Source organism: Ranitomeya imitator, chromosome 1 (assembly GCF_032444005.1).
Source record: "Ranitomeya imitator isolate aRanImi1 chromosome 1, aRanImi1.pri, whole genome shotgun sequence".
NCBI lineage: Eukaryota > Metazoa > Chordata > Amphibia > Anura > Dendrobatidae > Ranitomeya > Ranitomeya imitator.
This window is the reverse complement of record NC_091282.1, coordinates 234,906,585-234,920,657: the sequence shown is the minus strand read 5'-3', so window position 1 is coordinate 234,920,657 and position 14,073 is coordinate 234,906,585.

Sequence of the window (14,073 nt, the reverse complement as noted above, 5' to 3'; positions counted from 1 at the left end):
TGTGGTTGGGCAATATACTACATGTCTGTGCTATTTACTATGTGAGCTGTGCTATATACTATGTGGTTGTGCTATATACTACATGGGCTGTGTTATATACTACGTGGGCTGTATGCTACTTGGCTGTGCTATATTTCTCTGCTGTATCTTTGCATCATGAATCGTGGTATGTGTTAAAGAGGGGGCCCACTGAGACTCTTTCGCCCGGGGCCCTCAAAAACCTGGAGCCGGCTTCACTGATTGGTCACGCCCGGCCGTGAACAATCAGCGACAGGCGCAATCCGCCCATGAATTGGCGCGGAATTTGAACCACGATTTGCTAATTGGTCACGGCCGGCCGAATCCTGTGTGTAAATTGCATTATTCTGAAAATTTCATAAATAAACTACATACATATTCTAGCCCCTTCATGACCCAGCCTATTTTGACCTTAATGACCTGGCCGTTTTTTGCAATTCTGACCAGTGTCCCTTTATGAGGTAATAACTCGGGAACGCTTCAATGGATCCTAACGGTTCTGAGATGGTTTTTTTTGTGACATATTGGGCTGCATGTTAGTGGTAAATTTAGGTCAATAATTTTTGCGTTTATTTGTGAAAAAAATGGAAATTTGGCTAAAATTTTGAAAATTTCGCAATTTTCAAATTTTGAATTTTTATTCTGTTAAACCAGAGAGTAATGTGACACAAAATAGTTAATAAATAACATTTCCTACATGTTTACTTTACATCAGCACAATTTTGGAAACAACTTTTTTTTTGCTAGGAAGTTATAAGGGTTAAAATTTAACCAGCGATTTCTCATTTTTACAACGAAATTTACAAAACCATTTTTTTAGGGACCACCTCACATTTGAAGTCAGTTTGAGGGGTCTGTATGGCTGAAAATACCCCAAAATGACACTATTCTAAAAACTGAACCCCTCAAGGTACTCAAAACCACATTCAAGAAGTTTATTAACCCTTCAGGTACTTCACAGTAGCAGAAGCAACATGGAAGGAAAAAATGAACATTTAACTTTTTAGTTACAAAAATTATGTTTTAGCAACAATTTTTTTATTTTCCCAAAGGTAAAAAGAGAAACTGGACCCTGATCGTTATTGTACAATTTGTCCTGAGTACACCGATACCTCATACGTGGGGGGGAACCACTGTCCGGGTGCACGACACGGCTCGGAAGGGAAGGAGCGCCATTTGACTTTTTCAATGAAAAAGTGGCTCCAATCTTTAGCGGACACCATGTCGCATTTGGAGAGCCCCTGTTTGCCTAAACATTGGAGCTCCCCCACAAGGAGCTTATCTAGATGCATAGTGAGCACTTTGAACTCCCAGGTGCTTCACAAATTGATCCGTAAAAATGAAAAAGTACTTTTTTTTCACAAAAAATTTATTTTAGCCTCAATGTTTTCATTTTTACATGGGCAACAGGATAAAATGGATGCTGAAATGTGTTGGGCAATTTGTCCTGAGCACATCGATACATCATATATGGTCACAAACCACTGTTTGTGCACACGGCAAGGCTCAGAAGGGAAGGATTGCCATTTGACTTTTGAATGAAAAATTAGCTCCAATTGTTAGCGGACACCATGCCACGCTTAGAGAGCCCCTGTGGGCCTAAACATTGGAGCTTCCCCACAAGTGACCCCATTTTGGAAACTAGACACCCCAAGAAACTTATCTAGATGCATAGTGAGCACTTTGAACTCCCAGGTGCTTCACAAATTGATCCGTAAAAATGAAAAAGTACTTTTTTTCCACAAAAAATTTATTTTAGCTTCAATTTTTTTAATTTTTACATGGGCAGCAAGATAAAATGGATCATAAAATTTGTTGGGCAATTTCTCCTGAGTATACCGATACCGCACATGTGGGGGTGAACCACTGCTTGGGCGCACGGCAAGGCTCCGACGGGAAGCAGCGCCATTTGACTTTTTGAATGAAAAATTATCTCCATCGTTAGCGGACACCATGTCGCGTTTGGAGAGCCCCTGTGTGCCTAAACATTGGCGCTCCCCCACAAGTGACCCCATTTTGGAAACTAGACCCCCCAAGGAACTTATATAGATGCATAGTGAGCACTTTAAACCCCCCGGTGCTTCACAAATTGATCCATAATTATGAAAAAGTACTTTTTTTCCACAAACATTTTACTGAAGCTTCAATTTTTTTAATTTTTACATGTGCAGCAAGATAAAATGGATCCTTAAATTTGCTGGGCAATTTCTCCTGAGTATACTGATACCTCACATGTGGGGGTGAACCACTGTTTGGGCGCATGGCAAGGCTCGGAAGGGAAGGAGCGCCATTTGACTTTTTGAATGGAAAATTAGCTCCAATCATTAGCGGACACGTTGCCTAATGAAAGTATGTAGTATATGTCAGGTTGGTATGTGGTTTAGTGTACGTCAGGATGGTGTGTGTTGTGTAGTATACACCACACACACACCAACCTGACATACACTATACCACACCACACACCAACCTGACACTACATCAGGTTGGTGTGTGTGGTATAGTGTATGTCAGGTTGGTGTGTTTGGTGTAGTATACACCACAGGCACCAACCTGATGTACACTATACCACACACCAACCTGACGTACACAGCGCCACACACACCAACCTGACACGCTACGTCAGGTTGGTGTGTGTAGTGTAGTGTACGTCAGGTTGGTGTGTGGTATAGTGTACATCAGGTTGGTGTGGTGTAGTGTATGTCAGGTTGGTGTTTGTGGTGTAGTATACACACACACACACCAACCTGACATACACTATACCACACACCAACCTGATGTACACAACACCACACACACCAACCTGACACACTACGTCAGGTTGGTGTGTGTGGTGTGTACGTCAGGTTGGTGTGTGGTATAGTGTATGTTAGGTTGGTGTAGTGTACGTCAGGTTGGTGTGTGTGTAGTATGTAGTATTCAACATTTCTGCAGAGTCAACGGGACTACAAGGAGAAAATGATGAAACTGGGTTTTGGGAAAAAAATTGCAGGGCATACAAATTTGTTTGCTCCACCATGAGACTGATGATTGACTCCGAGAAAAAGACTTTGAAAAAGTCTATTTCCCGGAGGTTGGATTGGATTCCTGATTGGGGAATGAAATCAGGAATCCGTGGAGCAAAATTTTCAGGGACGGGGGTCCAGATGGGGGCACTAGTGCTAGGTTGGGCGTGACTAGCACTAGGTTGGGGGTTACTTACCCTTGGCTGTGTGTCTTCTCCCCTGGACTCGGGCTCTCCTCCCCTGGGCTGGGGACAATTTCTCGTCCTGCGACATCTTGGGGGTGGCAAGTCCGTGTCACTAGAGGAGGAAGAGTGGGAGGAATACAGAAAAGTGGGGTCCTCTCCCTCACTATCAGCTTCAGAGGCAAGAAAGGAATATGCCTCCTCAGCTGAGTACAGCCTTTGTGACTGGGATGAGCAGGACATTGTGTGTGGGGTGTGTGTGCGTGTGTAAAAAAAAATCTAAACTTTATTATGGTGTTGTGTGTGCGTGTGTATGTGCGAGTGTTTGGTGAAACTATTCTGCAGGAGGAGGCTGTCAGGTGCTGGGGGCTGTCAGGTGCGGGGGGGCTGTCAGGCGCGGGGGGGCAGGAAGGGGCTGAGGAGATGCAGCGTCAGATGGAGATGGAGCTGGCAGCAGCAAGTGATAAAGGGGGTGATCAGGTGGACAGGGGGGCAGGGGGTGATCAGGGGGGGCAGGGGGTGATCAGCGGGCACTGGGTGATTACTGGTGATCACTGAAGAGGGTGATCACTAGGTGAGGAGGGGCTGACAGGAGCAGGGGGCGGTAAGAGAGGAGAAATTAGCGCAGCAGCTGCAGGTGATAAAGGAGTGCAGGGGGTGATCAGTGGGGGCCAGGGGGTGATCAGGGGGGCAGGGGGGGCAGGGGGTGATTAGTGGTGATCACTGAAGAGAGTGATCACCAGGGGAGGAAGGGCTGACAGGCGCAGGGGGCGGTAGGAGAGGAGAAATAAGCACAGCAGCTGCAGGTGATAAAGGGGGGCAGGGGGTGATCAGGGGGGCGCGGTTGGTATGGGGGTGATCAGGGGGTGATCACTAAAGAGGGTGATCACTAGGGGAGGAGGGGTTGACAGGCGTGGGGGGTAGGAGAGGAGAAAACGGGGCAGGCAGCATCAGGTGATAAAGGGGGGCAGGGGGGTGATCAGGTGGACAGGGGGGGGCAGGGGGTGATTAGGTGGGGCAGGGGGTGATCAGGGGGGGCAGGGGGTGATTAGAGGTGATCACTGAAGAATGTGATCACCAGGGGAGGAAGGGCTGACAGGCGCAGGGGGCGGTAGGAGAGGAGAAATAAGCACAGCAGCTGCAGGTGATAAAGGGGGGCAGGGGGTGATCAGGGGGGCGCGGGGGGGTTGGGGGTGATCAGGGGGTGATCACTAAAGAGGGTGATCACTAGGGGAGGAGGGGCTGACAGGCGTGGGGGGTAGGAGAGGAGAAAACGGCGCAGGCAGCAGCAGGTGATAAAGGGGGGCAGGGGGGTGATCAGGTGGACAGGGGGGGCAGGGGGTGATTAGGTGGGGCAGGGGGTGATCAGGGGGGGCAGGGGGTGATTAGCGGTGATCACTGCAGAGAGTGATCACCAGGGGAGGATGGGCAGACAGGTGCAGGGGGCGGTAGGAGAGCAGAAAAAAGCACTGCAGCTGCAGGTGACAAAGGGGGGCAAAAGGGGGTTTTTGTGGGAACAGAAATCCTTGTTCTCAGCTGCACATCGCCGGTGTAAACTGTAGTTGTGCTGCTGATAACATGATACTATATGGGGAGAGATTGATCTAATTGTGATTGTTCTGTTCCCTTCATTCTTTCTGAGTTGGTGTAAATAGGCCAGGAAACAAGCGAACGACTTCAGTAATGTCGATCATGCTCGTTTAGTGGCCTGAGATGAGTGCATGTAAATACAGCAGAAATGCTTCGCAGGGAGATGAGGCAAGGATGATGACAGTTGTAGTTAGCATCTGACGCCTGGGAGTAGAGCTAACTCTACTGCTTTTCCCAGCCACCAGAGCATTTATTTCTGGTATGTGTAATGATTTTTAGTGTTGATATCAGATGTGTAATGTCAGCTGCTATCAATCCCTGGTGTATGTAATGGAGAGGTGTCTATCTGATACCCCCACTACTAGGCCAGACCTGGCGAGACCCAGCGACTCTGAAGAGAAGTGACGGTAGTAACAATACCGCTCTTCACAGTTGCCGAGCTCATCGCAAGACCATGAATATCTGAAGAGCTGTGATGTTACTGATGTCACTGCTCTTCAGAGTCACCGGGTCTCGTGCTGCGCAGCGGAACCAGTGGCTGTAGGCAAAGTTTATGGAGCATCAGAATGAGGTTCCATATCATTTGTTCGTCTCATCCCTTCATTATCTACGAGATCCAGTTACAGTGGGGCAAAAAAGTATTTAGTCAGTCAGCAATAGTGCAAGTTCCACCACTTAAAAAGATGAGAGGCGTCTGTAATTTACATCATAGGTAGACCTCAACTATGGGAGACAAACTGAGAAAAAAAAATCCAGAAAATCACATTGTCTGTTTTTTTATCATTTTTTTTGCATATTATGGTGGAAAATAATTATTTGGTCAGAAACAAACAATCAAGATTTCTTGCTCTCACAGACCTGTAACTTCTTCTTTAAGAGTCTTCTCTTTCCTCCACTCATTACCTGTAGTAATGGCACCTGTTTAAACTTGTTATCAGTATAAAAAGACACCTGTGCACACCCTCAAACAGTCTGACTCCAAACTCCACTATGGTGAAGACCAAAGAGCTGTCAAAGGACACCAGAAACAAAATTGTAGCCCTGCACCAGGCTGGGAAGACTGAATCTGCAATAGCCAACCAGCTTGGAGTGAAGAAATCAACAGTGGGAGCAATAATTAGAAAATGGAAGACATACAAGACCACTGATAATCTCCCTCGATCTGGGGCTCCACGCAAAATCCCACCCCGTGGGGTCAGAATGATCACAAGAACGGTGAGCAAAAATCCCAGAACCACGCGGCGGGACCTAGTGAATGAACTGCAGAGAGCTGGGACCAATGTAACAAGGCCTACCATAAGTAACACACTACGCCACCATGGACTCAGATCCTGCAGTGCCAGACATGTCCCACTGCTTAAGCCAGTACATGTCCGGGCCCGTCTGAAGTTTGCTAGAGAGCATTTGGATGATCCAGAGGAGTTTTGGGAGAATGTCCTATGGTCTGATGAAACCAAACTGGAACTGTTTGGTAGAAACACAACTTGTTGTGTTTGGAGGAAAAAGAATACTGAGTTGCATCCATCAAACACCATACCTACTGTAAAGCATGGTGGTGGAAACATCATGCTTTGGGGCTGTTTCTCTGCAAAGGGGCCAGGACGACTGATCCGGGTACATGAAAGAGTGAATGGGGCCATGTATCGTGAGATTTTGAGTGCAAACCTCCTTCCATCAGCAAGGGCATTGAAGATGAAACTTGGCTGGGTCTTTCAACATGACAATGATCCAAAGCACACCGCCAGGGCAACGAAGGAGTGGCTTCGTAAGAAGCATTTCAAGGTCCTGGAGTGGCCTAGCCAGTCTCCAGATCTCAACCCTATAGAAAACCTTTGGAGGGAGTTGAAAGTCCATGTTGCCAAGCGAAAAGCCAAAAACATCACTGCTCTAGAGGAGATCTGCATGGAGGAATGGGCCAACATACCAACAACAGTGTGTGGCAACCTTGTGAAGACTTACAGAAAACGTTTGACCTCTGTCATTGCCAACAAAGGATATATTACAAAGTATTGAGATGAAATTTTGTTTCTGACCAAATACTTATTTTCCACAGTAATATGCAAATAAAATGTTAAAAAAACAGACAATGTGATTTTCTGGATTTTTTTTTCTCAGTTTGTCTCCCATAGTTGAGGTCTACCTATGATGTAAATTACAGACGCCTCTCATCTTTTTAAGTGGTGGAACTTGCACTTTTGCTGACTGACTAAATACTTTTTTGCCCCACTGTATGTAGGTAAAGTAGCGGCTTTTCTTGGTACGGCAACTAAAAGCCATAAATAGGACTGAGCTGTAATGCTGGATACAGCTGTAATTGTATGTTATATAGTCGTGTTACACTCCCCTCACTTCTTGTAACCTACAAGTGTACAAAGATATTATACAGTCACCATGTGACAAGTGGGCCTGTGTAACTTCAAATGCCAGGGCTGAATTTTAGCCCAGTCCGGCCCTAGTCTAGAGTAACTAGGATGCAGTCAGGTGGAGTCTTTGGGAGCTGTGAGATGGTTTTAAGGAAATGATCACTGTCTAAAATGAAGGACCTAGTTTTCGTAGTTAGTGGAGTTACTGTAGTAATTTTTCAAAACAAATGGAGATAGGAGCCAGGGTAGACTCCGTCGAGGCTACGATGGGGCGACCAGGAGGATTGTGATTTATGGATTTTTGGAATCGTATAGAATACTGGAGTGACAGGATGTTGGTTGGTTAGGAAGGTAGCAGTTCTTTGGTCAATTGTGTTTAAGGACAAGTATTTGGAGAGTATCTTTTCTATTTTGATTCTGATTGTTGGAGTGGGATCATGGGAAATTTTCTGGTACATGGATATGTCAGTAAGTTGGTTCAAAATTTCGATAGTATAATACATTGTGTTCTTTATGACTATAGCTCCCCCCTTGTCCACTGGTTTTATGACAATACGTTTATTGTTCCTAAAGGAATCGATGGCCTGTATCTCAATTGAAGTGATGCTAGTATGTGTTGGAAGAGACCCCTATGGTGTTGTTCAAAGATGTTGTTTATAACCTCAATAGGGAACTAGATCTTACCCTCAGGTAAAATGTTTAGTGACCTTGTCTCTTATTCATACCACAACGTCTAGGTGGTCACTGTTTGTTGGTAGTGCTGTGTTTACAATCTACCTACTTGGCACGGGTATGGCTGAGAACATGCTGGTTATTTTATAATTTTGTCAACCTTTTTCCCTCTGTACTAGCCCGTTACTTACTTATAGATTACGCTTCCATTAGGGGTAAGTAAACCCTTTACCAAGTTTTGTTTTCTATATTTTTATCTTCATTTTATTTTTATTTTTTTTATTTCTATTTTTTCATTTTTTTCCTTTTCTCCAATTTATTTTGTAATTTTTTCACATTTCCCTACATTTTATTTTATTTTCCATTTTTGTCTTACCACTTTTATTTTTATTTTATTTTCCTCATTATTATTATTTTTTCAGGCAATTCTTTTCCATGCATTTCTTTTTATTTCTCCATTCATTCCCCCACATTTCTATTTTTATTCCTATTTTTATTTTTAATTTTGTTTATTTTTTCTATTTTTATTTTTACTCCTCATTCCTCTTTTCTTTTTTATATGCCTAAATTTTACTCATACACTCATTCCATAGATTACCATCCTGTTTATCTCACCCTTTGTCTCTCCACCCCCATTTTCCCTCTCCCCAGCATTCACTATTAACAAGCTCTTCTTCCCATTTAAATCACACATCGTGAGCTCCCTACAGAGCATACAAACGAGACAGTATGCGTCTCAAGCCTCACTGATTCCCTTCCTTTGAAACTACTGAGCGTGCGCTCATGATGCCCACAAATACGCTTTCCCAAGCATTTGTATCGGTACACGCAGCGGCTTTTGCGCATGCGAGCGCCTCCCAAGCCTCCTTCTCCTGCACACTTCCTGTAATTTCTGGCGCCCGCGCAGCATTGGGGTATTTAACCCACGCGGACTCCAATTCACACACCTACCACCACAGACGGCCTCATCCTGATAGAACTAATAGGTTAGTTTACCCTCATTTTACCTCTGGTTTTCACTATGTTTACTATGACTATTCCATTTTCTGTAATAACTACTCCATCTTTACAGCCCCATCTAGGACTTCTGTTTTTTATGCCTTTGGTGCAGCCTATTGGTCATTTTCTCTAAAACACAAGGTCAGTGTTTACTTCCAGCATACTCTCACCCAACCCCCCAGTACTTGAATGAGCTATCATTGTCTGTTATTGTTGGTCGCGCTCCTGAGCATCCCTGCTGCAATTATGAACCTTGCTCTATTATTTTTGTCTTATATGCCTAATTAACCACCATTCTAGGGACTGTTTGTTTATTTGATATCTATCTCTAGTTTATATTGTAAATTTATTGTATTGTATATACGTGTGCAGCACTCCATTTTATTTTTTTTATTTTTGTTTATATCTTATGCACTAATATTTTCTTATTCTCTGTATCCTTTGCAGTGAGGTTTGATAAAGACCCGGAACAGGGTAGAAACGTTACCGCGTTTTCGTGTTACTTATCCTTTTCTGTGGTGTACTGTAAATAAATTTGAGCACTGTTTTGCAAAAACAAAGACTCTTTTGAGTGCGGCTGTTACTGCTCCATGTCATGATATCTGGACTCGGTCCAGGTTCAGCCTCCACCTAATATCCCAACAGAGTGTGCGTCATTCATTTTCTCAGTAATCACACTTATGTCTGCTATGCTTCAGCAACTTGTATTTGCTCTGCAGTGAGATCAGGGGTGTCAATACATCTCTCACACAAGTTCAGCCTGCCTGTTCTGGACTAGTGGAAGTGTTTGTAATGTGACACATATAAATTAAGCTGTGCTTCTCCTCCCCCACACTGATACATGCAGCAGGTTACACCAAGAGATCAGAGCTATATCATTACAACCCACATACTGAGAAACCTGCTCTAAGTTATGCTGTTTTGCATAAAAAAGGTATCTCATTATGTGCAAAATACTTTGAGAGGCAAAAGAAAAGTTTTACTCTGCTCTGCAGCCTCTATTACATTGTGTGTCTAATTCAATGTGAAAAATCTCGTTAAAGGTCCTCTTTAACATGTCTCTGTGAACTTGACAAAAACTACAATAGTTTTAAGTAATGTTGTGTTTGTGAGACCTGAAATAAAAGTTGAAGTTGAAAAGAGGATGTCTTCTACAAATGGATAGTGATCCTAAACACACATCAAAATCCACACTAGATTACATCAAAAGGCACAATATGAAGGTTTAAAATGGCCCTCATATTCCTCTGATCTGAAAATCATTGAAAAGCTGTGTCTAGACCTCAAAATAGCAGTGCATGCAAGACGACCCAGGAATCTCACAGAACTGGAAGAATTTTCCAAGGAAGAATGAATGAAAATCCATCAAACAAGAATTGAAAGACCCTTTTCTACAAATTGTGTTTCCAAGCTATGATACTTTCAAAAGGGGGTGCTTCTGGGTACTAACCATTCAGGGTGCCCAATCTTTTGCATCGGCCCATTTTCCTTTTTGTAATTTTTAAAATGGAGAAAATTACCTTTTTTTTTGCCTAAAATGCAAAGGAAATGTGTGATCTCTAACTTTAGGCCTTAAAGAGATCATTTTATCTTCAACTTGCTTAACTGTTCACAATTTCAGTAATTTTGACCATGGGTGCCCAAACTTTTACATGCCACTGTATATGGATTTGGGAGGGAGCACACAATTTTGCTTATACTCCTATGGCACCAAAATACCTCTTGTCTTGCATGAAATCCACAAGATATCTGGAAATGTCCTGTAGTATTTAATTCAAAGGCATTAGCAGGAGCTCCTGGAACTTGCAAAGTAGAGATTGCAGTGATTGGACTTCTTTTTCCAATACATAATACAACAATTATAGTGAGACTTGGGGAATTTGCATGCCTTGAACTCTTTATTACTGCACTTTCATGGTTTACATTGCAGTGGACTCCGGGCGAATGGCCGCCAGGGTGGCACATCTGCAGATAGAGATCTCGGCGTCGAGAACTCCATTTGCGCATACGTCACCCCGGTGGCCAATTTCTCAGAGCCCACTGCATTATAAACCATGGAAGTGCGGGGGCTCTGGGCATTGATAAAATGTCATCAGAGCCCCTGTGCTACTGAACTCCCGCAGCGTTGCACCTCTGAATACACCCGCCTCCCAGCCTAAGGCCCGCAGCATTGCCCCACTCCTGTCCTGCCTCAACCAGAGGCGACCCTAGGACTCCGCTTAACTGTAGCCGGAAAGGTATATTCAAATTAGAAGATGCATCCCTCATTTTCCCCCCAAATTTGAGGGAAAAAAGTGCATCTTATAATCCAAAAATTGCAGTACCTGATCTGCAATCAAGTTTATTTAGGTAGTTGTAATTCTAGGACCAAAGGTTTTCCAGGTAAACATAACTCAACGCCTCCAGAAGCTTGCCTTCAGTCTGTGTCCAGGTTTCCATGTAGCATGCAACAGCAATCTAAGCACACTAATATATATGCAAACAATGAATATAGGAATTACATTACTATACATTTAATAGTTAAATACAGGGTGGAGCGCGGTAATTTGCTTTTTTGCACTGCATGCTGTGGCGGCACTGTCGGTCGAAGAGAGGGGAGAGTGGGTGTGGCTTACAGTGGCTGATGGGAGATTTGTATTCCCCTGCCTTTCAGTTGCCATCATGCAGTGGACACGTGAGGAGAGGTCATTTTGTGTTGAAGCGTATTTTTCAAATGCCCACTCGATCATTGCAGTGCAGCGTGCTTTTCGTTTACAATTCGCTGTTCCTCCACACGGACGTGTTCCTGGACGGCAATCAATTGTAAATTGGGTGAATGCATTCAGAACAGCAGGGAATGTGTCATGTGTACGAAGGGAACCTGAGAGAAGGATTACAACACCACAAAACATCGAGAGAGTTAGAGCAGCAGTACTGCAATCTCCGAAACGCTCTGCCCGGAAGCAATCATTTGCTCTTGGCATTTCAAGACGTTCTCTCCACCGGATTCTTCATGATGAACTGAATTTTCACCCGTATAAAATGTGCGTGGTCCAACATTTGTCAGCATGGGACTATTTGACACGGCAGACCTCTTGTGAAGACATGTTAGCAACGATACCCCGTGACGCAATTGTGTTTTTTTCTGATGAGGCACATTTTCACCTCAGTGGGTGTGTAAACAAACAAAATATGCGTTACTGGAGTGAAACAAACCCCAGAGAAGTTCACGAGAGACCTCTGCATTCGGACCGCGTCACTGTGTGGTGCGCCATATCACGAGTAGGCATCATTGGTCCTTACTTTTTTCAGGATAATGGTCGTGCCATAACTGTGAACTCCGAACGGTACTTGTCTATGATACAGGATTATTTTCAGCCGGCTCTTGAGGCAATGGAACTAGAGGATACATGGTTCCAACAGGATGGTGCCACTGCACACACAGCGAGGGTTACCATGAATTGTTTGAGGCAAATGTTTCCTGGACGGCTTATCTCTTTGAGGGGAGATGTGAACTGGCCAGCACGCTCACCAGATTTAGCCCCATGCGATTTTTTCCTTTGGGGTTACCTGAAGTGTATATCAACCGTCCCAACACCTTGGAAGACCTAAGGAACAATATTGAAGCTGAAATTGGCAGAATACCAGTGGACATGCTTGTTAGAGTTCATGAAAACTTCAGAAAACGTATGCAGCAGTGTGTGGATAGCGAAGGTCGACATTTGCCAGATACACTATTTAAAACCATGTAATTTAAAAATTCCATTACTGTTCAGTATAATTAAAATATAAAATAAATTTTTCTAATGATCATAATTTTTTTATTTCATTCCCAAATCAGCAAATTACCGCGCTCCACCCTGTATTAGAGCTACTTAGCTCCCATTTTGATCAAATTGTGTGAGCCTATAATGGTAAGCTTTATTTTTATATAGCGCTAACATATTCCGCAGCACTTTACAGGTTGCACACATTATCATCACTGTCCCCGTTGGGGCTCACAATCTAAATTCCCTATCAGTATGTCTTTGGAATGTGGGAGGAAACCAGAGTGCCCGGAGGAAACCCACGCAAACATGGGGAGAACATACAAACTCCTTGCAGATGTTGTCCTTGGTGGGATTAGAACCCAGGACTCCAGCGCTACAAGGCTGCTGTGCTAACCACTGGGCCACCTCTGTAGGGTCCCATCTAAAGAGCTAACCATGTAGTTGGCAGATGGGCTCACACAATTTGAATAAACTGTGCACCAAGTACCTCAAATGTATAAGTATATTCTGCAGAGCAGAGCAGTAATAATTAATATATTCAATGTTTACAGACACAACACAATCAGAGTGCAGTAACGTATGTTTGCATACTCTACTCTAATGGAGTCACAGCAACTTACACCTGTACACCTGTACATTTATTTTATTTCACTAGGATGTGCTGACCAATTTATTTAGTTGCTTAGATCCAAAGAAGGGCAGAACAATTACCTTGAGAATATTTAATAATTATGGGTTTCCTTGGACTAGAATTCACCTTTAGAAGTGAAATGAATCATCAAAGTAGAAGCAAAAATGTAAAATAACAGACCTGTTACCTATATAGTCAAGAAAGTTAGTAGATAATCTGTTTCTTAAGAGTTAAACAATCCATGACTAATTAGATGACAATACCTCAAGTAACATGACAAGTAAAATAATATATTATGATTCTGGCTCTAATATACTAAGGCCAATAATAACTGACTCCAATAAAAATCTGATGGGCAAATTTCTCTCTCCCACCCTACAATACAACACATAAATTCATCATTTTTGTAATGTGTAAAGCTTAAAAACCACAATAAAATTTACCAGAATGTGATTGTATAAGAAACGAATATATATAGAAACAGGTGAGGAAAAAAAAGGCCAGAGTCAGTGTAAGGTTTGATGCAATCCCTTTCAAATTCTTTATTGGCGTAAGTAATAGAAGACAGCGGCACTTTTTACGAAACACTGCATGAGAAAACACAGGTGGGTAGGAGAAAAAGAAACACATTGTAAGATCAATGCACTGGCGTAGCACAAGGCAGCTCTGTTGCAGGCCAGAGATACATTGAGCTTTGACCATATCCCTATATTTATCTAGCTCCCATCTGTAGAGCGTTTTCTGCAGTTTGACATTCAGCGTAAAATTATAAATACTTTTTGAAAGTGTAGAAAATGTTAGAAATGTTTTCTGTACAAAATTTACAGAACAAGACCCCCTTCCAACCTATCCTGCCCTCCCCCGATA